Source organism: Hipposideros armiger, unplaced genomic scaffold (assembly GCF_001890085.2).
Source record: "Hipposideros armiger isolate ML-2016 unplaced genomic scaffold, ASM189008v1 scaffold_195, whole genome shotgun sequence".
Taxonomy (NCBI): Eukaryota; Metazoa; Chordata; class Mammalia; order Chiroptera; family Hipposideridae; genus Hipposideros; species Hipposideros armiger.
The window spans coordinates 287,436-310,591 of record NW_017731545.1 but is presented as its reverse complement, the minus strand read 5'-3'; the positions used below and the strand labels follow the sequence as shown (position 1 = coordinate 310,591).

Below are 23,156 nucleotides of genomic sequence, written 5' to 3'. Positions count from 1 at the left end.
AGTGTCACTGGCCCTCATATGTGGGATCCGAACCGGGGCCCTCTGGCATCCCAAGCGAGTTCTTAACCATCGCGCCACTCGGCCGGCCCTGTTGGCTCTATTTTAAATAAGTAAATAAATAAATAAAGATTAAACTCCAGAAATCTGTATCACCTAGTATGAGATAATTTGTTTAAAAGAAAAACAATCAGCAATTATGGTAGAAGAACTGAGGTTTCTGGCCATGGAATTCTCAAATAAGCCTGAGGACAAATCACAAACAAAACACAAAACTCAGGAAACACAAGTTTTGCACCCCATGCCAATCTCTGTTTATTAGCTTTTTTTTTTTTTTAAGCCCTCACAAGCCTACATAGCTACTCCTTTTAGGAGCCTGAGTCTTACTATGGATTTTTGAATATAGAGAGGCTGCCTGGAATAACACAGAGTTTGCTACCTGACGCTTGAATTTTTATCTTCCTAAATGTAGACCAGCCTTTTCACATATCCCCATCAGGTGCGGATCTGAAGCTGGCAAGGGACAGTAGGAGTCAGGTACAAAAGAACATCTCATCCCAAACACTGATCTTTTTTTAAATTCGCACATTTTCCCCAAAATTTTCCAAATTGAGGGCCTCCTGGAGAAAAGAAAAGAGGCTGTTTTCTCCACCTATTCCAGGTTTCACAACTCTGAGCTGGAACCATCTGGATGAAGTCAGGAGGCTTGAAGCTAGACCATCCTCCTCTCTAGATGACTCCTGCATGGGCTAAAGTGTGTGTAGAAAAGTGAAAATGTGCACCCATCTGCCTGCCTCTCTCCCAACCTCCTTACCTTGCTTTACCTCAAGAAGAAATGGACTCTACTGGCCAGAATTCTAAGCCATTGCTAGAACCCAGTTTACTAGCAGGAAGGGTCACTGATATTAAAACGTCATACACATGCATGTGCCTCAATCCCACACTCTTCCACTTTCTTTCTCTATGTGGTTTGGGTGGGTATCCAAGGCTTGTCTTCCCCATTATGACATAAGCCTTTTATCAACATAAGTAAACATGTGTAGACTCCGAACCTCAACAGCCTGATGCCACCCTCCAGGTAGTAACTGGTCTAACCTGTGTTAACATGGATAACATGGGATAGTCTTAGCCTCCCATGAACATTAGCAACCACTGTTTTAATCACTTCCCACCTTCGCTACTTGCTGCTACTATATTGTCCTCATTTGTGGGATTTGCCATGCTGTACCTAAAATCGGCATTTATACTCTTGTATTTGATATTTGTAATCAAAAACTCATACAAAAACAGAAAAATATAAAAACCCTGTTTATTGGGCTGGTCAAGTGGCGTGTTGGTTAAGAGTTGGCTTGGGACGCCAGCTCTGAGCAGCAGGGCCCTGGTTCAGATCCCACATGAGGGCCAGTGACGCTGCGCCCTCTACAGTTAAGATGGTGAACAACAGCTCGACCTGGAGCTGGGCTTCCGTGAGTCGCTGGCGACGGAGTAGGCTGCAGACCCTGCTGCAGTGGGCTGCTGTGAGCTGCCGTGAGCGGCTGTCCAATGGCCGGCAACTGATCTTCCTCAGTCGGGAAGAGCACAATGATAATACTGACATGGGCCAGTGAAGCAACGTCCTCCACAACTAGACTGAAGAACAAAAGGACAGCAACTTCTCTGTTCCCCTCCCCCAATTCCCCAATAAAATCTTTAAAAGAAAAAAAAACCCGTTTATTAAAGCAAGGAAGAACATCACCCATATGTAAAACAGGAACCCAGTACACCAAATACATTTTTTGAACTAGGCCATTGTGCTCAGAGGGACCACTGCTGACACACTACAGCGAGAAGAGAAGCACTCTTCTTTCCTGCTCCCCCACTCATACCCACCTTCTTCTTTGCTAACAGAACTTTCAATGTAGCACTTCCTGACTAGCCAGGTCCTTCACGGGACCACACTTTAAATCATCACGGTGCATGCACACCATATATCTTGCCAGGTATTGACAAAAGTATGCAATAGAATTCTGGTCAACCATCAAACATGAGGGGAAGTTTGCTAGAGGCTTTTGAGAAGGTCTTACAACAGGATGAGATAGGGACAGTACCTCTTCTGCATTTGGACATTGCTGTCTATCTGCATGCAATGCCTGGAAATGTGGCAGTCGTTCTAGAACCATGACAGAAGCCAATGTGCTTAGAAAGGTCAATGGAATATGGAAGGGAGCTGGATCCTGCAGGACCTTCCTTAGCCACTGTATTAATGAAGCCTGGCCTCTAAACATTTTGTTATGTGATACAATAAATGTCACTATCATTTAAGCCACTCTTCTTTATGCCTATAGCCAAAATATCCAAACTCATAGCACCATTAAGTGTAGGAAGTGATAGGTTAAAATGCTTTTATACTTTTGAGCTCTGAGCAACAGCAGTTTGAGTCCTAGCCCGAGCTGAGCAGCCACTGAGCTGCCAACCAGTGGCAGGATGGCTCAGCTTAAAAAAAAAAAATGCTTTTATACTCTAAGACAGAAGAACCGCATACACACATTTGATGTACGAAAATTTACCTGTAACAATCTTGTGTTAAGTAAATCACACTCTTTACTATACCCTGCCCCTTAGGCTGCACATCACACATTTACACATGTATATTATCATGTAAAAGTATAAACACAAAACCAAGTGTCCTGCAATGTGAAACCCAAACCATGTGCTGACCAGCATAGCTGACTGAAAAAAAATAATGTTTGGAATTCAATGATCATTTTTTTTTTTTTTTACGATTAGCCTGGCAATTGGCTCTATTCCACATTAAAATTTTGGAAACACTGAATCCTTTGGAATATGCCTGCTTTTGTGAATGCCTTAAATAAGCAGTATAGGTGAGACTGGCTAAACTTTCCAGGATATAGCCATTACTGTCCCAGTTTGTGTGTTACTAGTATGTGGTAAAGTAGCACACACAAAAAAGCAAAGCATCCAATAATAGCCAAGGACAATAATAGCCAAGCATCTAAAGCAGTGGTCCTCACCTGATGGGATTTAGCATTACTCCTGTCCCCCTCCAAACTCTCCCCCTGGCCAGGACATCTGTCAGTGTCTGGAGACGTTTTTGGTTGTCAAAATTGAGTGGAGGGACTACTGGCATCTCGCAGGCAGAGGCCAGGGATGCTGCTAAACATCCTGCAATGCACAGGATAGCTCTGAACAATGAGGAATTACCTAGCCCACAATGGCAACAGTGTTGAGGTTGATAAGCCCTGATCTAAAGCAATGTGATTCCTTCCACAAGCCAGACACACAAATAATTGATTTCATGAACTTAATAATTAAATTTCCTGCATTTATTTTGATTTTTTTTTCTCTGCGTTTCAGGCTCACAGAAAAATAGGACAGTATTTTCAGATTGCAAGGGAACCTGACATGCAAATTTTGGACATGCTCGAAATCTACTCTATCCAAATGATGATTTGCAAAGTGCCAATCTGCCATTTACCTGGAGTTTCTACACTAAGACAGCCCATTCCTTGAAAGCATATTTTGCAGACCCAAAAAGTCTACCTACCTGTGTGATGCCTCTTATTCTGCTTTCAACAGCATATGTAGCCTTTTCATTGTGCCGATCATGAATAAGCATGGACCCCAATAACACAGCTGGATTATTCACATGAATTATAACATTCATGCAAATGGTGAATGAGTCAATAAAAAATACATTTCATCTAGGCCAGATGAGCCCAACACAAAACTATAAATTTCCAATCAGGCATACACTTAAGAAAAGTTATCAAATATAATACATATCTTAATAAATATAAATATAAAATCTTTCCTATTCCACATGCACAACCATCCTAGTCTCTTTTTTAAAACGCACATGCCCAATTCCATATGCCATGCTATAACTGACACTCACCGTGCCACCTGCGTGCCTGTGTACCATTGGATTCTAACTAGTAGCCCAGGTATGTTACAATTCCAAGGAATCAGGGTCATCAGGCACAGCAGCACTGAGCACGCTGGGCAGGGTCCAGCTCCAGAGGACCCCAATCCCACAGAGTATGGTGTGAATGCATCTGCTGGCACTGTAAGAACACACGACCAAAGGAAAGGGGGTAGAGAGACAGGAGGAGCAGGATGAGGTCAGAGACTGGGCGATATGTGCGTCACGGGTGGGCAGTCAGAGCAGGCTTGTTGCCGTCTGGAGCCTGGCTCACAGGCGTGGGTCAGCTGGAAACAATGCCACAACCCTCAAGAGCCCCAGGACGGCTCCAACCGAATTTTAAGGACTTGTGTCTCCTCAGATCCCACAATGCACAGACGTGGATGTGACCACCATTAAAGCAGAATAAGTTAAACAAATATTTCCTGGAAAACCTTACAAAGGTAATCCCAGGGGCAAGGGCTAAATTTATCTTATTTCTCTCAAAAATGGGATTTCCTGCAGATAGGTGCAAATAAGTTTACCTGGTTTGTGTTAAGTATGTTTCATGTCTGAGATGCATATGTGTTGTTAAGAAATGTTCTTAATAGTCAATAGTACAAAATCTATTGGCCATTTTTCTCCCTACTAAGCCATACAGAAATGGTGACTGGCATAACCTGAGTCTGGCAAATGCTCCATTATATCAACACTTTACAAATCAGACAAGACTATGACATTATTTACACATAAGACACACATCCAAACAAGTTCCTCTTTTATATCTGCAAGGTTGTTTTCCAAGTTCTAAAAGAAAATCATGTTTGTTCTACAAGAAATCATAAAAGCTGCACTCTTCGCTGTTTCAGACTTTGAACTGAGCAAATGTGTCTCTAGTTTGATAAACCATGGTAACAAATACCAGACTCCTCAAGAATAAGAATTCTGAAATGTCAACACATTAGGATTTCATGAAATGTCCCATTCTCTGACCAAATTATTTTGACAAAATGATTTAAAATGCTTTGCTACATACTGCATAAAAATAAGTGTCTTAAGTCATAACCACTGACAGGGGTTGGAATGCCAGCATATTCGCCATGGCAGGAGGGGCACTTTCTTCAGAGAAGCTGCATGTGCCCCCTGTAGGCTTGATCCCTAGTATGCCTCTCAGTTTCTGGCGCTTTTCCTCTTGGAAAACAACTCAATCCATGGGATAGTATGTTCTGATAAACACAAAACAATGCCTTTTCTCACAACTTGTGTCCCAATAGTTATTAGATAAGTCATAATGTGACCATCTATGACACCCATTTCATGTAAATGTTTAGCCACTCCAGCTGACAGGAGATTTAAGCAACAAATTCTTCAGAAGCCACATTTTAAGGAATCACCTATGAAAACTGGTCTAGGACATATCTTTAGATGTGCATAGTAAGAACTCTGCCTAGCGTGCTTTTAGAAAAGAAGTTAGGGTGAGGGGGGATGTGGAGAAATACACAGGTAGTGAAAATATTCATATATGTAGAAAGTTACACAAAAATGCAAAACAGGACATAACACACACACACACACACACACACACACACACACACACACACACACACACACACACACCTGCCCCAGAAAAGACAAAAGCTTATAGTTCTCTGTTCACAGCAGAGAGTGAGGCAAGTCAGGCATCTGGTCCAGCCCCCAGTCAAGGTGAAGAGGACAGAACTACCAGCACAGTCCTGCTTATGTGACCTAAAGGAAACACACAGTAAGTTTTCTTTAGCTGGGAGAGGGCTAGTTAACAAGCTACTGTCTCCCTCCCTCCCTATAAGCCAATCTCTTTTCGAGAATTTTCTGAATATATATGCATGTATATGTATATATAACATTATATTAGATTGAACCATATAAAACTGCAGTACTTGTAATAGAAAATGTCCAAATAGCAGCAAATTCATATAGTTCAACCTAATGTAATCTACATAGTATACAAAGTCAGACAACTAAGTTCGTGAACTCATCCTAGAAAAAGTGCCACATACCTCATTGCTGAATATCATTATGGTCACCTTCAAAGTACTCCCCTTGGTAAGCTATGCACCAATGCCAACCCCTAGTCCACCCTTCAAAGCAGTTTTGGAACTCTTTTCCTGGAATGGCCATCAGAGCTGTCATCGTACTACCCTTGATGTCCTGAATACCATCAAAATGTCTTCCTTTCAATATTCCTTTTCTTCGGGTAAAGAAAGAAGTCTTTGGGGGCCAGATCAGATGAGTAGGGAGGACGTTCCAATACAGTTATTTGTTTACCGGCTAAAAACTCCCTCACAGACAGTGACGTGTGAGCTGGTATATGGTCATGATGCAAGAGTGATGAATTGTTGGCAAAAAGTTCAGGTCGTTTTTGTCTAACTTTTCACACAGCCTTTTCAGCACTTCCAAATAGTAAAATTGGTTAACTGTTTGTCCAGTTTGTACAAATTCATAATGAATAATCCCTCTGATACCAAAAAAAACATCGTTGCAACAAGTTCGCAAACTTAATTGTCTGACCATGTATAGTATTTAATATTACACATTATCAAAATTATATATTAGAGAAAACATAAATTGATTATTGTTGCTCTAAACGTAGCTCTTTGCTCCATAGTTCTAATTTCTAAAAATTTAAACATTTCTTCTCCAAACTATCCAATAAACCCTCTCTCTGAAATCATGGGCTCCATCACCCCACCACAACTCCACAAAGCTTTAGCACTTTCAGAGACTGCTGTCTCTGGTTGCCTGCCACACTTGCCTTTGAAAGTTGCCGCCCCCAGATGACAACACCACATTATGGCCACATAATCCAAGTACTTTTTTCCAGAAACATGAAAAGGTTCTCCAATCAACTTCACTCCACTAATACCTTGGGATTTCCAGGTTTTAATCCAAAATAAATCTCTGTATTAATGTAACCTGAACCTTCAAAGCTCATCATTCTTTCTGAATATTTTTAAAGAGATAAACTCAAGATTGAGTCGGATACACTGGTAAACACTGGTTAAGAAAAACCTAACTCTAATCTCAAACTGAACTCCTTGTTGCTTCTTCCATTTGGTTTTCTTTGGTTATTTTTCGAGAGGTTTACAAACAAGTTTCCTATTGACCCCAGAAAGATCCTATCTTTTTTAAGATTTTTATTGGGAAATTGCGGGGAGGGAAACAGCGTTGGGAAATCAGGGAAGGGGAACAGACAAGTTGCTGTCGTTTTGTTCTTCAGTCTAGTTGTGGAGGACGTCGCTTCACTGACCCACGTTGGTATTATCATTGCGCTCTTCCCGGGTGAGGCTGATCAGTCGCTGGCCTCTGGACGGCGGCTCACAACGGCTGCCGGCCACTCACGGTAGCTTATGGCAACCCACTGCAGCAGGGGCTGCAGCCTACGCCGTCACCGGCGACTCCCGGCAGCCCAGCTCCACGTCGAGCTGTTGTTCACCATCTTAGCTGTAGTGGGCAGTGTCACTGGCCCTCATGTGGGATCCGAACCGGGGCCCTGCTGCTCAGAGCTGGCGTCCCAAACCGACCAACTCTTAACCAACACACCACTCGGCCGGCCCTGGACAGATCCGATCTTTATTCTACATTCTACTTAGTTAAAAATCCTAGCTGATTACATTTAGTTTAAGCTCTAAATTTTCTATGGGGATGGCCAGAAAGGTTATAGTAATAAGAACTCTTACAATAACAAACCCAAAAGCAGATAAACTGGTTTCATGACAGAAGACAAACTCTTTTACCTAAATCCAAATTAATAAAATTATAAGTTGGCCTGTTGTATTATTTTTTAAAAGACTGCAAAATCTCCTTTCTAAACATCTTTCAGAATAAAAAAACCCCAAATATCTCAGGTTAGATCTACTCCTTGTAGGGGTCATTTTAGAACTCAAGTTCTTTTCTCAGTCTTAAAACATTATTTCTCTTTTCTGGGAAGTGGGGAAACATCATCGCCTTTTCTTTTTAAGGGAGGAATCTAAATGCTTCAGGGATATCAAAGGGTTCAAATCCTGAACCAACATTTAGATGAACTGAGTAAAAAGAACCACATGGATTACATTTGCTCACAAAAACAGATGGTTTAAAAAATGAATGGAGAAGGTGTCATTGAAATGTGCTGGGTTTTATTGAATGCCAAATGCCTAAAAATAGTTTGAAACATCCAATAAACCAAGAATATGGCAGGCTTGGCCTTTCCTTAGCAAAATTCTTAAAGTATAGTAAGTAGATTCAACTTCAAATTACTCAAATCATGTTTCAAACATGACATAAACTATACCAAAGAAGAGGCAGCATGAATGACAGACTCTAAATACACCTGGAATATCTGTGTACCAGCAATTCAACACCAAAATCCTCCCAAGAGAAAGCAGTGAGAAAAATGAACCCCTGTTGTTCGCATAGAACATACAGCCTGTGAATTAGAACATGATACACTAACCTTGAGAACTTTGGGAAATTTCTCAGAGTCCAAAGAATTTGTAACCAGGGGAGAGAGCAAAAACAGCTTTGCCAACTTTTGCTTAGTCGTCACGTTATGGATTATATCCCCAGAAATTTCCACTCTCATTTTAAACAATAGTTTCAACCTCTTCCTCCACCAAAACAGAAGTTCCAGAATGTCTGCTTTACTTGGTGACTTGGTGTGTTTTAGCCTTTTCCTCTGACGTTTCTCACTATAGCCCAGCTCAGGGCCAGGCACAGCTGCAGGATACTACAGTACAGACATCCTGGGAAAAGCTACACCCTGAGATCAGGCCTATGTGCAAAACAGCTCCCCAACGTCTGGGGTGGGAAGGCTAGCTCAGTATGCCGCATGCTGTGGACAAGCAGGGGTCCAGCGAAAGGCATTCTTCTACAAGCAGGTCCCCTGGGTTTTGAGGTCAGGCACAGGGCTTGCTATTTTCATGCTCCAGGGGGGAATGGGGAAGGGGAGAGAAAGGTGTGAGGTAGGACTCAGGTAATACCCAGGACACAGGGTATCAAAGCTGGACCTACTATCAGAGCTGGATCAATGGCTGATATGGTGAAGGCAGAGTCCCAGCTGGCCCACCGTGAGGTCCAAAGTCACGACTGATCTTCAGGCTGTGACTGAGCATGAAACTGGGGCAAGAAGACCTCAGAGACTGGGATCCAGGATAGGCCTTGGTGCTGGAACCAGAGGCTTCTTAAAAGCTTTAGACAATAGACATTGGTGCATATTGCACACAGGAATTGGACTAAAGGAGCAGGAGTCTCAGCAGCCCAGTCTCTCTTTGAGGCGTTGAAGGTTCTACTTATTTAAACCAATATTCTAGTTGAAATAAGAAACAAGTTTTGTTCTGAGTGAAAAGTTTTTAAACTTCTCCATTACTTAGGTATGAATCCAAGCTAATACTGTTAACTGCTCACAGCTGTGCAGGATACCAAGTGAAGGGGCCTGAGCCCTCCTAAAGGACCACCTAGTGGCCAGGCTGGCCTCCACCCTGGCTAAGGGCAGCACTGAAGGAAGCAGAACTGATTAAACCCATCACTCACAACCTGTGCTTCATTAGCCTACTTACACCAGGAATCACTGAACTAACATAGGGGAAAAACCTGCTTGTCCTAATTAGTCCACCTGTGAACAGGAGCGGCAAGGAGAAGTTCTAAAACTTAGGTCTAAGCAGAAAAGAACTTGAGGTAAAAATAATTATCCCTGCAGCAAGAAGTCATGGGAACAGAGGGATTCATGTCAATGAAAACAGCTTCAACACAAGTCACATAGTGATGCATTAGAACATGAAGCCTAATGAAATGGTACCTCAGGTCAAAGATAAATATATAAACAAACATACAGGTGGTTAGAAAAGAGAAAATCAAAACGGTGATTTGGTCCAAAAATATGTCTTTAGTACAGCCTTCTGATTCCACAGGCTAGGAAACTGGGACCTAAGAGGTTAAGTGATTTGACACAAAAACCTCTGTGCTCACCTGCTAGAACCCTTTTCTCATCCTTTCTTTCATTTGAGCCTTACAATGATGGGGAAACAGGTAGGCCTCACAATCATCCCATTCAATAGACAGGTAAACTGAAGCTTGGAGAGTTCCGTGCCTTCTCAGGTTCACACTTCTGGGAAATGGTAGAGTGGAGGCTTGAGATCAGGGTTCTTCAGTCTAGACCAGGGCTGTAGATGAGAACCCAGACCATGCTGGGCTCTTGATGCATGGAGGCAATGAAAACATCTAATAACGACCCACTCTATCCACAACTGTGCCAGGTCCAGAAAGCGATGCAAACCAAGGAAGGCAGAACCTATCCTTGTGGAAGACAGGGATTCCATGGTCTTAGGTAGAGCCCTCAAGAATGGGTATAGCCCATATTACCAGAGCAATATTTCAGTCTAGAGAATGAACGTGAACAAGGGGCCAGAGATAAGTGAAAGGAAAAGAAATGTCCAGGGATGACCAAGTGCTCGAACTGAGGAGTAACGAGAGATATAGTCAGACGATAAAGATGGGGATGTAAACCCAGGCTGAGGGTCCCCCAAATCCTTAGTCCTGCACCAAGGATCTGTTCCAGTCTGTCTGGACCAGAAATGCTGGGACATCTCAATCCACCACCCTTGCAGCCACTGTGATCCATTCCTCAGATCTTATACTCCGAATGCAATGTGCCTAAATGCAGTGTGACATGCTGCTGGGCTAGCTCATCCAACAAATTGGAGAGCTGAATCCTCAACCACACAGGGACCCTGCCAAGGTTTTAACAAGAAGACATTTCTGAAGGAGAAAAAAGGCTTGAGGAAGAAAATGGCTCTCTAAAATTCAACTATTTTATTGTCATTAGGTACACACTTAAAAAAGTAAGACACTACATGAAACAGCTCCCAAAATACCAAGAGGACACATTATACGAAGAAAGAGCATTTGGAAGAGGAACACAAAAAAGCATCTTTTAAAGAGTGACCTCTGCAAAGGTGGGCCAGCATTGGCAGGAGGCCACTGGGGGGGAGCGGGGTGGGGGGTGGGAAGGTCAGCGAAGGCTGCAGCGAGCCCTGAGAGCAGCTCTCCAGCAGCGCCTCTGACCAAGGCCAAAGGCACAGAAGGAATGCTGGGGAAATGGAAATCCTGGGGCAAGGGAGAGAAAGAGAACACATTAAAACTGTAATCCCATTACAGGGAGATCTAGTGACAGTCAAACCATGAGAGCTTTGCCAGACCCCTCTGCTGAAATTGGTACCTTATGTAGTGTGGCGAGGAGGGAGGTCTGTACACGAAAGGCTTCGGGTGGACTGAAGAAAGAAAAGCCTCCAGCATCAGCACAGCTATTGGTAAAATAGGTTCCATGTGAGTCAGTGTAAGATCTTGACCACTTTAGGATAGAAAGACACATATCAAGTAAGCTTGCGAATCTCAAATGTGTGCATTTGGGAACTTTATTTCCATTGAGGACCTATACAGATCCAGTGAATGCACTACTGCTTTATTAAAATGTCTATGAGATGGGAACCACCTAATTTTATGGTGTTTTCTTACTTGTTAAGATTTAGATTTCACGTGGTATCTCATGTCAAGTTCCCTGCCAATTTGTGATCCAATGATCTCATGGTAAATAAAAGGCTACCTAAAACAAGGACTGAGGGAGACTGTTACCGACAGTCTTGTTGACATCTGACTATGGGGTGAGAGTCACTACTTCGTCCTTACTCCAGCCCAAACACACACACACACACACACACACACACACACACACACACACACACATGCGCGCGCGCGCGCGCACATGTACACACAGTATTTCTCAAAATGACATCCCCTCTGCATCCTTTGGCCACAAAGGCAAATGTTCCTACCAACAAGTATGTGCTGACATTTTATGGGCTTATTCCTGTGCTAATCTCTATGAAGGGCACGAAAAAGTATAAACAAGGACCTCTGGCTCAAGAAGTTTGGAAAGGCAAGACTTAATCACCGTGAAACAAAGATGAAACACTGCAGGAGAGCACACTGTTGACTGCTAACATTTCTAAGCTCTCTAGGAATGGAAAACCCCATGCACACGGGAATCCATGAAGAAAGATTTGTGGAAGAAGTTGAACTTCAGCTGGTCTTAAAGAAAATCTGCACCTAAGTAAGGAACACAGAGAAGGAAGAAGGGCGTCAAGACAACCTACTTACCATCCTCAATCTAGAGAGAGGACTATGAGCCAGAACAGCTCATAAGATTTAAAAAATTATACTATATCAAGATTTTAAAAAAAAAGTCTGTCCTAAGACTTCTGCTTCTGTCCACTATGGAGCTACAGGAACCAGATTTACCCTCCCACGTGAACCAAAAAAGACAAGACAAATATAAGAAACAACAGTTTACTAGACATACGGCAATAGAGGCCAGTGATCCTTGAGACAGGAAACAAACAAGGTGAGTCTTCGGCAGCCGCAGCCAACCATCTTGAGCGAGTTTCCAGGCCATGGTACAGATGAGGTAACTGAGGCAAAGCCCAGAGACTCCCTGAGTAGAGAAGGTGAAATTAGGAGTCCTGGAGCCCAAGGCAGCTGAAGTGCTCAGGGCAAAGTCCTGGAGAGGAGAGAGCTGAGGAAACTACTCACGGAGGGAAAGAGGTAAAGGATTAGAGGTTACAGTGCCCAGTGCCCACACAGGGCTGGGATCATGCTTGTTCCCACCAGCCAGACAGAAGAACCTCAGAATCCATGGGCAGTGGGTAGGGTACTCAAAAGGGGAACAACAGCCCTAGATTGAGCAATGCTCTGGACTCAGTAAATCATAAAAGAGTCAAACTGATTCTAAATAACTTAAAAGCTCAAGAATATTTATAAGAGCTTCCTCAGGCGGCTGCCAAAGATGGCGGAGGAGCAGGTCCTGGTGCTTGGTGGCCGAGGCCATCTCCTGGACCAGCTGGCAGCCATCATAGCCAAGCAGGTATTGCTGAATTGAAAGATGGTGGTTGTGCGCTATGAGGGCATCAACATTTCTAGCAATTTCTACAGAAACAAGTTGAAGTACCTGGCATTCTTCCACAAGAGGATCAACACCAACCGATCCCAAGGCCCTACCACTTCCAAGCCCTCAGCCGCATCTACAGTGTGAGGCATGCTGCCCCACAAGACCAAGCAGGGCCAGGCCACCCTGGACCACCCCAAGGCGTTTAATGGGATCCCACCACCCTCTGACAAGAAAAAGCAAATGGTGGTTCCCGTTGCCCTCAAGTTTGTGTGTCTAAGCCTACACAGAAGTTTGCCTACCTAGGGCTCTTGGCTCACGAGGTTGGCGGAAGTACCAGGCAGTTACAGCCACTCTGGAGGACAAAAGGAAGGAGAAGGCCAAGAACCATTACCAAAAGAAAAAGCAGCTCATGAGGTATGGAAACAGGCCAAGAAGAATATAGAGAAGATACACAGATACACAGAGGTCCTCAAGACCCATGGACTCCTGGTCTGAACCCAATAAAATTGACTTAATTCCTCATGCTTGGCCTGGCCTGCCCTTCCTCCATCACTGCCCTAGGATGTGGGGGACTCCCAGGGGCTGCTGTCCAGGGGCCACAGGCAGCCTGGGCCGTAGAAGGCTGGGAACACAGAAGGGGCCTTAGTCACTACTATTTAAGAAAGGCCTTTGAAAAAGTTTAATGGCTCTAATAGCTGTGCAGGAATAATTTACCTATGACCTCATTCATGAGAGTTTTAGGAAATCAACAGTTGGGACAGCCAGATCAGTTTCAGTATTTGCAAGTGAGCTGGAAAATACAAATTTAAACTTCCCACATGGTCAGATACTATACTGTACTCTGCAGCTGTTAGGATGTGAGAGAACACTTAGGGGAACAATGAGCCTGGTGTTACACAAGGTATTAATATTTACAGACGCATAAGACTGGGACAAGCAGCCAAGGAGTCATGGGCATTGCCCTTGCGCCTTCTCTGTACCTTGTTATCAGAAATAAATAAATGATTTTTAAAGAAACAGAAGAATATTTATAGGAATACAAAAATATCCAGTACCCGAACTGTTTGAAATCTACCCAAACTTCTTAACCCACAAATGGCGAAAGGAGAGAATACAGAGAAAACATGAGCCGTTACTCTCAACTAACTGGACACAGGAAGGCTTCAAGGGCATTGTCATCTAGGACTGGAAGGCACATCAAAGACCAGTCACATCTGTAACATTTGCCACTGTCAGCCACCTCCATTTAAGGGCTCTTGTTTGAGAAGTAATGCAGTGAATCTTGTTCTACAATATTCTAAGCTACGGGCAAGTCTTAAGTATTCAGTTGTCTCTAGGGCTGAAACAATTTAAAATAATTGAGGTGCTGACTTTTCGTTTCATGTTTTATAAAGCTTATTGTATTGAATAAAATTCTGTGTCGTGGGATACAATTTTATTAGAAATGCCAATCTTATAAAAATAAACTGACTATTAAAGACTTGAATGAGATTTACAAATCTTTGAGGTAATTTTAAACAAGCGGTTTGTTTGTATGAGAATCCTTAACAAAATAATCACTATTAATCTTCAGACTGTCCATAAAAAACTTTCTCAGAATATTTTAATAAGATTGTGAAAGTATAATGACTTTTTTTATTTTGTCAAAAACTCTATTTTTGTGAAAGAATCTTGGTATATTTATTTTATAAAATTAAGTTTACATAGTTTTAATAGAAAAATTTCTATTATTATTTCTGTTGCATTATTATTCCTATAGTATATTTCTATAATTATTATTTCTATTATATTATTATGTTCTAATAGTTCTATTATAGAGAGACTATAAAACTTGGCACCTTATCTCTCAGTTCTATCAAAGTTGCAGATTTTAGGATGAATAACCCAAACTGATCTTCATAATTAAGGTGACCATATGTTGTAGTTTGCCCAGGACAATCGAAGTTTACAGGTGCTGTCCCCTTCACTCTCAGAAATGCCCCAAGTTTAGACAATATATTATAAGGCTGCCCTGTTCATAATGGAAATGAATACATTGTACTTTAAAAAGTGATCAAATCCTCAAATACAAGCAGAATAAGTGATTTACCCTAATATGTCCGAGAATAAAAAAGAGATTAGGATGAAGGTGCAAAGTTTCCTCGTTGTCCATTTTCTAACTGGTTTCCCAGGCATTTAAAACAAAAACAAAAGCCACTCACAAATGGACACGTCCCACCCCTCCCTAGCCCCTGCCTCCTAGTGTAAGATAACTTATTAAGTCTTTACCAGCTGCTTCCATTCCCTTTGTTTAACTGTAAGGTTCCCTAAGGAAACTTTTAAGATTTTTTTATACCAAATATTATAAATTGCAGTATACATACATTTAATTTACAAGAATTTAACTACGTGGCACTCAGAAAAAAGAAAGAAATGATGTTTTCCCCTAGGCCTGGATATTCTGCCCACCATTGCCCTTGGTGAGCTTCTGCCTACAGGTAATGGTAGCGGAGGGGGATGGCAGAAGGGGATGCTGCCCAACCATCTGGGGAGACCTGTGGATAGAACCCACAGGGCTCAGGACCAGCTATGACCTGAGCCTTCTGGGGCCAGATGGGTAGGTGGTAAGGCTCCTTCAACACCTTCGAGAAGAAGGGATGGAGAGTCACAAAGAAAAAGTGACCATGGGAGAGTGAGGGGAATGATAAGCTTGTTTATTCAAACACAAGGGCAACAAGAAAGAAGAGGAATAGCGGCCCACAAGAATTGCCATCAATGATCCTTTAGGGATTTCATCATACACATTGGGACACACCACATAGATTTCATAAATACAAACCTCACTGTGGAGGCTGTCTACACAAAACCATAGGCTTCTTGGGGGATTTCCCAAGATCATTTGGGCCACATCCAATTTCCATCTTATATGATGACTTTGGAAACTGACCCATGCCCATAAGGGAGTTCGCCACTAATTGGCATCCCCATACTTACCAGCAAGGGCATCTGAAATCAGGAGACTCAAAAGCAGCACCTTGGGCCGGTCGAGTGGCTCGGTTGGTTAAGAGCTCGCTCAAGAGTGCGAGCTCTGAGCAACAGCAGTTCAATTCCCAGCCCGAGCTGAGCTGCCAACAGGTGGCAGGATGGCTCAGCTAAAAAAAAAAACAAAAAAAACAGCACCTGCAGGGAGATCAGGAAGGTACAGAGGCATGGAAAAGAAGTCAGGTATGAGAAGAGTAGTGCCTCCTACGAAAGAGGCAGCGGAGACTTGGGGACAACGACTGCTGCCGTCAGGCTTGTCTATGTAGGCCCAGGGTGGCCAGATTCTTGGATCTGGAGAGAAAAACGGAAAACCTGAACTTCTGAAAATGATGAAATCCAGGTTTTTTAAAAGATGAGCTGGCCAAATGTGTGTGGGCTCTGTTTGTCAGTTTTGGCCTCTAATATTCAGGTCACCTCTAATATTCAGGTCATATTAATATTATTCAGGTCATATTAATATTATTCAATTAATATGTCTGTACTGTCCATGGTCCCTAAGTGAATCGCTTAGGTAGTCACCCTACCTGATCAAATCCCCCAAAATAAAATTAAAACCAGTCTTCAAAGCCTTAAAACAGTATCTCTTCCAGGCACAAAAACCTAAGGTAAGAAATAAGCTATGTGAGCAAAACACACACTGCAGAGAGTTGCAGAGGCAAAAAATAAATGCTTCACACAGACCTCCTCAGACCTAATTAGTCACAAAGGTAAATTAGTCCATTTCCAAGGAAATGTGAGCTCTCCCTTCAACTGGAGAAACACAACAACCAAAGGGCAGAGGGAAGACCATGTTCAACCACCAAGTACAAACACCAGTGCTATCAAGGAGTGTAGGTACAATTGCTCTAATTGGGCAGAAAGAACCTTGCAGGTGCTGCACTCTTCCTGACAGTGCCTCCTAGTTCCATGAGGTCTGGACAGGAACAGGCACACGCTGGCTCCAGGAGAACAATTTGCCCTCCCCCACCCCCACCCCCACCCCAGACCTGATCAGGAGTCAAATGCCAAGAGCTAAGTGGGGTCACATCAGTTAACAGATATTCCCTGGAACATGAGACTAAAGGAAATGGAAATTGGCTAGAAAGAAATATGTCATTCTAAACCTACAGGATAGCAGGGGGTTTCTTTGATGTGTTTTTAAGTAACTTTTAAATACGAGTCCACTTTTTATGAGGAAAGTTTGATGATGCCCTTTGAAAGGAAAGCCAGCCTCCTCCAAAAGACCAAAAAAATCTTGAGCACATGGGATTTTATGTACTGTGTACATTTATTTTCAAAGTGTCTTATTCTATAACAAAAGCTAAGAAATAACCTAGTTTGCACACTGCTAAGTCTCCCTTTCAAAGTGTGTGAGACCAAGAGTCTGAACTGGTGGTAAAACAGAAAGCACTTTTTTCCTAGAGGTGGCAAGGAGAATGGATCTAGAATTTCCATATAGAAGCGGCTTTGCAGTGGCAATTCAGCTAGGGAAGCAGGAAGGTGGGTAGGGGGGCTTATCTTGAAGCTGTATTTGCACTGCAAACCCATCACTTTGCCTTACATTATACATGTATTTTGAGCAGCTTACAGGACTGATAGAAACCATAGGAAATAGGGGGCTAAATATCCCACAGCCACTCCTAGTGCCACCGCTGGGGCAGGTGAGAGGGGACTGCATCGTTACCCAGAAAGTAGTGCTAGAAAAGGTTGCTCTCTAAACCAGTGTGACTCAAAATAAGGGCAGCAGACCACTGCTGCCCCGAGTTGTTTGTGCAGGTCTTTGAGGAGGTAAGTACATACAGAGAGTGTTCATAAATTTTTGCAATTTGACATTGCTGTGCATTTTTATTGTATTGGTCTCCAATAGACTGGACATTAAAAACAAAACAATAACAAAAATAACTATAAAAAACATGGCCTTCCCCAGAGACAGTTAGAGAAGCACTGCTCTAACTAAACAATCCCCTGTCTCCACTTAACTCTCTAGCAGGCTGGTCTGCAAGGAGTGGGTGGCCTCATGATCCTAAAATATCCAAAAAGTCCCCTTAGAGTTTACAAAAGTAGGCAAGGCCCCAGGGAATCACTAACACTGGAAAAGATCAGATGAGCCTGTTATATTGGGGAAAATTAGCCAGAACTTGAAAATGGGGCCAAAAGATGTCTGGGCACTGTTTCAGAGCTGTCCTAGAGCACGGTCTAGCAAGCCCAAGCTAATTCTCGGGGAATGCAACTTGTGTGACTTACTGTTTATTACTGATTAGGGCTCAGACCCTGTAAAGTTACACACTGAAGGCTGAGAACCTGCAAATGAGTTCTGTGGAAACAGACAGAAATCCTAATGATGATGGTCTGATGGCCATTAACCAATTCGTATTTACCTTAGCAACCTTATTCTCATATTCTGTGGCTGACTGTTCCTTCCCGTCAGTCTCTCACAGCCTCCTCTGATCCCACTGCCATCTGACTGGCTTCCTCATTAGTGACTTGATTAAATCTTTACCTGCTCACTCCACATTTATATGAGAATTAGGCTTTAACTTTTCAAAAAGTATAATTCGACCATTATTATGGAAAACTGTTTTCCCTCTGACCTCTCTCCCTCTAGGTTGCAATGGATACATCCTATTTACCCTAACGATAGCATAAAATTATCAGTCAGAACAAAGAGAAGCCACAAAAAAATATTTTTTAAATGAAAAAAATAATTTCATTTGAGGAAAAACCTTGAACTACACATTATTGTCTTTAAAATGAGTAACCAACAAGCCAGTCATCAGCAAAATATAAAAACATTTTTATTTAAACACAATTTATTTCAAAAATAAATGTACTTTCTTGGTCTCTTGAGATCAAAACACTTTACTACACCAATTAATTCTCATACGATTTTCCCATAATGAGATGTGGAGAAAGATATGTAAAGAAATAAGTTCACAGTTTACAATTAAGATTTTTTTAGTCATTTTAATCTCAAGTCCTGAACAACTTACATACGTGTATATATGTATATGTATATGCATGTGCGAGCATGTGTGCGCACACACACATTCACTACTCCATGCTTTTACTGTACTTTTTTGTTAAGAGTCCCTAAGGAACATTCCCTTTTGTTCAGACCTAGAGACCAGCTAATACCACTTTGTGTCAAGACATACTTTCTTTGTTCACCACACTATCCCTGATAGTAGTTAAAGCCTATAATAGGCCTTAAATCAGTGCTGTGCAATAGAAATAAAACACAAGCCACCAATAAGAGAAAAATTTTCTAGTAAGTACATTAAGAAAGTAAAAAAGTAAAAATAAATTTTAATATATTATATAACCTATATAAAATTTATTGAGATATTTTACCTGCTTTTTATACTAACTCCTCAAAACCCAGTGTGTACTGTATACATATAGTACATCTCAATTGGGACTAGACACTTCAAGAGGTAGGGAGAACACTCTACCTTCCCAAACTCCTGACCACCCTCACTGTGCCACCAGCCCCCAAGCCCTGCCTATGCACTGTAATAGCTACAAGGCTGGGTCTGTTAAGGTGTCCCTTGTACCACAATCCACACACAGACACACAAGACCTCTGTCTAGGTGCTGGTGCTGAAGTCTGGGCCTGTGGTCCATGGGGAAGTTCTATTGTGCCTCTGGTTCCCGAGGACCAGCAGGCTATGAAGAGAGCTGCGGGCAGGAGCTCTGAAAGCTGTAATCCTCCACTCCCTCTTTGGCCAGGTCCCCTCTACAATTCTCCTTGGCCGGAAAGGAGGCAGCATTAAGATGCGAGTGTGCATGCATGCATGTGCACACACTGAGTGTTATCATGTATAGTAAGATTTTCTGTGGCAAGGTCCACTTGTCCAGAGAGAAAAGAACCAGCTCTAAGCTCCACCCTCAACACTGAATCAGTCTCCAACAAGACTAACACATGATACCTTGAGGAGGGATTCTTGTAACGGATGGCCACCAGTTTACCTCGAGGAAAGCCATTTAACGTTTCAGGCAACCAAGGCTCTATTTTCAGTCCTGGTGCCATTATATTGCACAGTACCCTTTGGCCACAGGAGGTAGCACGTCCCCAAGACATTTATCACCATAACTTGGTGTATTGAATAAGACCAAATGCATATATGAGACAGCAAGCGAGATTAGTCCCAGACAGAGTATTCAAGAAATAATCTCTTCTAATGCACTCAGAGGTATGTCACTTAAACCACAACCAAGTGCAGTTTTAAACAGCTAAAGAGGTTGTTTAAACTGAAGAACTGACACCAAGCAGGTCTTTGGTTTACTCTAGTAAATTACCATGTGCTTTGTTCCACAAAACTCTCATTCTGAAAATAACTGAATTCCTGATAATGTCTGAGGAAGCAAAGAAGACTGGAGTCATCTGAACTCTGTACTCTCTCATGAAGATACTAATTAACTGCTTAAAGGTGATGAACATCAGGAGAAATATAGCAAGCCACAGAGGAACAACAAAATGTGTAGGAGGCCACCCAAGAGCATGCACTTTCTACCCATACTACCCTCAGGCCTGGGCTCATGCTGTTTAGCCTCCTTCTGTAGCTGGGTCTCCATGGGGCATACCTGATGGGTATGAGGCCAACACTCAGAAATACTTCACCTGCTGAATACTTAACATTCAATTAAAATATGTAAATGCACCACTAAAGAGATTTAAACGAACTCAATTACAAAGGCAGCATTTCCCTTCAGAGGCTTAAACACCAGGACAGGGCTAATTACATAGCACCGAGTCACATTGCTTCCTTGGGTATAATTCACACAAAATGTTTTTCCACCTAGAAATGCACTCCACTTGCTCTGCCTCAAAAAACAGAAAAGGTCATTTTCTGTGTTATTTTTTCCTAGGATTAGCTATTAATCTAGCTCCTTGGAGGTAACTTCCTACATCATTGTCAAGGCATCAAATCTCGTTTTTTAAAGGTAGTGGGTCCTCTGCCCATAAAGAAGGTCCAGTGCTCCTTTTGCCTTTTCAGCATCAACCATGACACTTTGAACTGTCCCAAACCAGAAGCAACCCCATCCACTAGACCAGTTACCTGTCTGACTGGAAATCAAAGGAAAAAGATTCTATTCCAAAAGACATTACCACAAGGAGAATACATCAAGTAGTAGCAAAGAGATTTTATCTTTTAATTTTTTACCTTCCAGTTGGCAACGATGCTCTTCCAGGTACTAAAGAAGCACAATGCTCTCAAATGAACCTCAGCATGGAAAGGCAAATTCACCCCCCATGAACGCAGGGTATGGCTGGCAATGGCTGCCTCTAAAAGTACAATTGTCTGGCATTGCCCCTGACACAGGAAAAGAGTTCCAAACTCTCTGTTTGGTAATAACCCTGTTATTTCTCCACTCAGAGTCAACAACTGTTAAATCTCTAGCATCCAATCACAACTGCTAATAGCAGCTCACTTAGCTTTTATTCTCTAGGAAAAAGAGAACTGAAGAAAACCACACTCACTAAGCAAGTCCCCTTTTCCCATTCAGTCTCAGCTAAAGGCTCGATCACTCATGGTTCCACTAGAAGAGACAGTCAAGGAGAAAACAGTATACTCAAGAAGGGTTCAAACGGCTCAAACACCAGCAAATGAGCAGGACACAGGCTCAAACACCAGGACACGGGCTCGTAACACCAGCAAATGAACTTAGAACATTGGGCTACAGAAACAAACTCTTCCATTTTTAGAACATATTTAAGATTCCAATAATGCTCTGTCCCTTGGCATTTTGTCTCTAACATGGCCACACTCCATTCCTTTAAGTTCTATTAAAGGAGCTCGGTGTCACTATCTCCTCCAGGAAGGGAAAGTCCACCTGTGGTAGATGTATACCTCTCTATTCAAGTGAAGGGGGGTGGGGGCTTTTCAAGTCCCCTTATCTTCAATTCAGTCCTTCTCACGCAAAGCAGATCTCCTAACATAGGGCAACCTCCATGACTGAGCTAAATCACTTCCATCTACCTCCTTTCTACTGAGACATGTGCATTTCAGCTCGTTATCATGTTATAAAAGTGCTCAGACTCATTGGCTACTTTGGGGAAAACACTGGAATTCTCGCCTTCCACTACAAGCTACCACAGTCCTGGCTCACTCATTCTCATTCATATGCCCCAGTTTAGCAGCACTTGCACAATAAATGTATTATTACTGGTGAATGTTAATTTCCTCCAATACCCCTGATTAGTTACTGGTGGTTCAACGAGGCCTTGGGTTTACTTCCTTTGTCTGGGTGCTAACTCTGCCCCCAAATCTGATATTCTACTGACACCTGAATGTATCCTGTGACCTGTTCTAGGGGACCGGCAGTACCTCCGGGATGCCCACAGCCTAGTAAAAGACACCTGAATGTGACATCAGGCCCTTAGAAGAACATCCAATCCAACAGGACATCACGACTCAAATGAGGCTGGGGTTCTAATCTCAACAGCATCCTCAGACTCGACATGGAACATCTTTAACCTGGGCCTTCCTGGGGAGCTTCTTGAACAGTATCTAAAGCTGCTCTCACTTTCCACCTACTTGAATTCCATCCCCTTTCATCTATTAACTATGAACGACTGTGAAGAAAGGGTATGGGGTGGGGGCGGGGCTGCTGTGGGCATGCAAGTGGGTTTCTATGTTGGGAAGAGTGTGTTATGGAGTCATTACCATGTGTGAGGATAGTGATGAACTCTAATATCTGTTATAATTCAGAATTTATTTGTGCCAATTGCTAATTTGTTTCAAACTCCCCTTATCCCAATACCCTGAAATACAAAACTTAATTTGTTGACAAAACAGCACCTCTTCTAGTCTTTGAATTCCTTAAAACATCACCAATACTGTGTCTAGTTCAGTTCTGTTCAACAGAATTATCTGTGATGTTGGAACTGTTCTCTCTGTACTGTTTAATGCAGTAAGTGACTGTCAAACACTAGAAATGTGGCTAATGCAACTCAATGAAATTTGTAATTATAGTTCATTTTAGTTCATTTAAATAGCCACTGTGGCTAGTGACCATTGTACTGGACAGCATAGGTCTAGACAATGTCCCTTACAAATTCTCTGGAATGGAAACTTACGTACTTACCCAAGTGTCTCCGTTGGCAGAGTGGACAAGCAAAACAGGAACTGACATCCTTCCAGACACGCTTCCTGACAGCCTTCACTCTGCCCTGACTGCCCTAAGAAGGAAGTCTACACTCTCCTTGATCATCTTTCTCTATAGTAGTTCCTCAACCTCAGCACTACTGACATTTGAAGCTAGATAATTCTTTGTTGTGAGGGATGTCCTATGTATTTT

General features: G+C 42.5%; 1 protein-coding gene and 1 pseudogene across 1 annotated transcript in view; one reads left to right on the top strand and one right to left on the bottom strand.

Annotated features, from left to right (window-relative positions):
* The window catches only part of DTD1 (D-aminoacyl-tRNA deacylase 1), a 191,919-nt gene that overhangs the window by 52,861 nt on the left and 115,902 nt on the right, over positions 1-23,156 (bottom strand). The gene's annotated exons all lie outside the window — the stretch shown is intronic.
* On the top strand, positions 12,753-13,349 carry LOC109388408 (60S ribosomal protein L13a pseudogene; annotated as a pseudogene).